Source organism: Sapajus apella, unplaced genomic scaffold (genome assembly GCF_009761245.1).
Source record: "Sapajus apella isolate SASKATOON/1434 unplaced genomic scaffold, GSC_monkey_1.0 scaffold165, whole genome shotgun sequence".
NCBI classification, from domain to species: domain Eukaryota; kingdom Metazoa; phylum Chordata; class Mammalia; order Primates; family Cebidae; genus Sapajus; species Sapajus apella.
The window spans coordinates 2,191,372-2,195,389 of NW_022437105.1; the positions used below are offsets into that span (position 1 = coordinate 2,191,372).

The following is a 4,018-nucleotide window of genomic DNA, read 5'->3' on the forward strand; positions in this document are numbered from 1 at the left end:
AATGTTCATCAATTGGTTTTTGTTAGATTGTTTCCTCAAATTTGACAGTTTTAAAGAAACACAGCATCCACGATACCACCTGAGCCAGTGCATCACATCGACACATGACAGACACAATCCTGCTGTGTGCTACCAGCAGGATGCAGGACGCACGTGTGTGCTGCTGTGCACTCCTTGAGCATCACTGCAGGGCATGTGGGCGTGTGGGTGGGGCCAGGTGCTGTGCAGGTTCCAGCAGGCCGCTCTGTCCTCTAGACACCGTAGCTGAGTGGGCAGTGGACACCTGCTTAGCGGAGCGTGAGCAGCAGCTGGAGACAGTGCTTGGAGGGGCTGCTCAGCTGGGGCTGGAAGGTGAGGAGGACAGGGCTGGGCCAGCTGCCTTGTGGAGATAGCAGGACACATTGAGGGACAGGCAGGCCAGGGATGCAATGCGTGAGGAGAAACCACAGCGCCGTGCTCGGCCTCAGCTCCCTTCCTGAGGCCCTGTTGATGCGAGCGCTTTCAACAATCACTCAAGGGAATCTCTGCTGCTTGCAACCAAAAGGTACCGACCACCAGAAGAGCCAGCTCCTGCCACGGGACAGGGACATGGGGGTCATCAGGAGGTAGGCAAATCCCAGAGAAGGAGGCCCAGACTTTTCAGTGGACAACCAGAGTGCGGTCTCAGTGCCACAGGTCACTGGCTTCGTGGCAAAATGTGTACCTGCTGACAACTTGGCTTCCTCATCTGTGGAGTGTGACAGTGACATTCTCTGCCTCATTAGACACATGTTAGGACACAGTGAGGCGCTGCACTCAGCCCCATTCTGGACACGTAGTGTCGATAAACACCAGCTCTTACCAGATCGTTCCCTTACGCTGGGAGGAAATAAATGATTTGGGTTCCCTCTGTCTAGAGGTTCAGCTATCTGCATGTGTGTTCAGAGGACGTTCTCATATCTCAGGAGTGAAACTAAAGCATCCCCTGTACGTCTTTCCCCCATCCCCACTCATAGCCTGGGTTTCTCTGCACAGCTTTAGGTAAAGGAGCTGGTGGGGAATTGGACGCATGACCCTGAGTCCTCACCCTGGGGCCCAAGCTCAGAATAACCTCAGGTTTAGCTGAGAAGGCCTCTGAACTGTGACTCCGTGTGGTGGCTCCTGCCTGCCCTTGGCCCTTCTCAAGGCTATGCTTGCCTGGAGGAGCCCTGGCAGCAGGAATGAAGCTGACCAGGCTGCATTTTCCTTATGGCTGACTAAAGGAGATACAGTGGAGACTCATTTCTCATTTTATTTTTCAGTGATTTGGGACCAGGTGGCGTTTTCTGTATGGCTGACTAAAGGGGATACCAGTGGAGACTTCTGATTTTATTTTTCAGCGATTTGGCGGAGAAGTTCCTCTTGTGAGTGGACTCTGGATTTCTGGGAGCTGCGCTGCGGGTTCCCCTGTGTGGCTTTGGGTCTCACTGTGTGGCTTTCGCCTGTACTGTGCAGGCACTTGCACTTCCTCTGTGGGGCACGGGGTGGCACTCCCGGGCAAGTCAGTGGCTGGGGGAGCCCTGGGTGAGGGGCTGCCTCTGCTAAACCCGGACCCTCGGGACCATCCATCCAGCAAAACGTGTTCTTTCCTTTTTCCTTTGCGAATAGATGGGGACCAGGCTTCACCGAGTGGTGAAGGTGACCCATTGGGCCGGAACTGAGGAACAGGGACCATGGGGCTTGCCTGACCAGTGGAGTATCCACCCTCAAACATGTTGACAACAGACAAGAACAAACGTTGCCTGGAATCTTCACATCTCTGGGAGGGAAGCCCGGCTCTGGGAATGCGCTGCAGGGAAGTGATCCCTGAGTGAAGAAGGAGGTGCCAGGAGCATCATTAATCAGACCTCGGGAGGCAATGCCGGGAAGGTTCTTTGTTTAAAGAAACGCTCATGTTTAAAGAGCACCCTTGCAGGACTTGCTGGGGCAACTGCCTTCCAACAGCTCATCTTGAGGAGGTGCTGGCTGAATTCACACCTGCGTGTCATCCCCTGTCTGCTGCAGCGCAGAGGAGGCAGTGAGGCTTTCCAGCTGCTCGGCTTTTACAGGAAGTTCTTCACATTGGCTAGAGGGGGAGTGGCTGTGCTTTGGCTTATAGCCACATTAAATAATTTTTTTTTGAGATGGGAAAAAAAATATATATATATTTTGTTGTTGTTGTTGTTGTTGCCCAGGCTGGAGTGCAGTGGCACAATCTTCGTTCACTGTAACCTCTGCCAGCTGGGTTCAAGAAATTCTCCTGTCTCAGCCTCCCAAGTAGCTGGGATTGCAGGTGCCCACCACCACACCCGGCTAATTTTTGTATTTTTAGTAGAGACGGGGTTTCACCATGTTGGCCAGGATGGTCTTGAACTCCTGACCTCAGGTGATCCACCCACCTCGGCCTCCCAAAGTGTTGGGATTACAGACGTGAGCCACAGCGCCCAGCCAGTAATTTTAATAAAGCTAAATGACTATGTTGCCTTGCTGTCTCTGAGTGTTACAGGCAGACCCGAGTCCAAGTCTTCCTACGGTTAATTGTCCCCTCTATATTTCCTGGGAACCCCAGATAAGATGGCATCAATGTCAGTTAACTTGGCACTCTTTAAAATAGATCTAGGATCAGGTCTTAAGTTTTTCCAAATAAGACCTTGGATGAATGCAGGAAGTTCTTTTGACAGATCATTTGATTACTTTAAAATAAGAGTATTTTAAGTTTGAAAAAGCCAGTCATAAAACTAAGCCCTGTACCAATGATTAAACCTCAGGAAGCCAGCAGCACAGGGTTATTATTATGAATATCACAACCATTATAAGTAAGCTCATTTATTTTCAAAGCACTTTGCGATCATAAATTGTTTATGTCTGTGAATACCCCCAAGACAGACAGTATTATTAATTCCATTTGAGAGGAAGAGAACTCAGGCACAGAAAACCCGAAATTCATTGCCCCGAAGGGGAAAAGGAGACACCAGGAGCACTGGCTGTCCTTTGCTGCGGCTTTTCTCTGGTAGAGACCCCGGGACCTACACCCTCCCTCTCCCATCACAGCCACGCCACCCTCTATTGCCGCACGAACGTTTCCGCTCAGTCTCAGGATGGTCACATGGATGTAACACTTGGCAGGCTGGTTATCTCAATGTCTGTTATCTCAAAAATTAATCCTCATGGCAAGCTTAGAAAGAGGCAATAGTAGCCCCATTTCATAGGAAAATGAAGGATCAGTGAGAAAGTGACAGATCCGTCACTGGTAGTGGAGGGCAGAGCCACTGTGGTGAGTCAGGCCTCGGCTGCAGGTCTGAGTTTGTGCCGCTGCTGCTGTCTAGGCAAGAGGCATGGCCCATCTGCGGCTATGGGTGGTGGGCACAGCGTTTGGTCATCTGACTGCCTCCCACCCCCCATGTATGCTCTTTGTCTCATTTAAGTCCGTGAGGGTAGTTTAGGCCCTTGTCCCTCCCACAGCATCGCACGGAAAAACAGGCAAGTCCGGACCAGGACTAAATCCACTTTAAAAGACCTACCCTCTGATGGGCGGATTCTCTCCCTCCCCACTTAAGAGATGATGCTGCCTTGACTGGCCCGGCAGGGCTCTGGCTGACTCTCGTGGAGCCTGGGACCTCTACCTTCGCAGGTGTGTTCCCGTGCTGCTTGCTCTGTATTTCCAGCTCTTGCTTTTGTCCTTTTATTGTCTAGAGTAATTGATAATTGCGATTTCTCTGGCCTGCATGAAATTTATACAATAAATGGACATATAGAAAATAAATATGGTATGGAGCCATCACTATGTGCAAGATATTCTGCCAGGGAGGCTGAAGAGTCCCACAGCTTCTAGGGACCCGTCCCTGGCCTAATGGAGCTCACAACAGATTGAGAAGGGAGGAGGGACACTGCAGACACAGCCCACGCTGCCCAGTGCCAGGTGCAGGAGGGCAGTGGGTGCAGCTGGACTGTGGGCGGGTGTGTGTGGCCTGGGCCCCGGCTCGGTTCGGGAGCCTCATGGCCACTCTGCTGTCTTCCTCTG

General features: G+C 51.6%; 1 pseudogene; it reads right to left on the reverse strand.

The window, feature by feature from the left end:
• Nucleotides 1-287: 287 nt before the first annotated feature.
• Nucleotides 288-1,837, reverse strand: LOC116542269 (annotated as a pseudogene).
• Nucleotides 1,838-4,018: the final 2,181 nt, after the last annotated feature.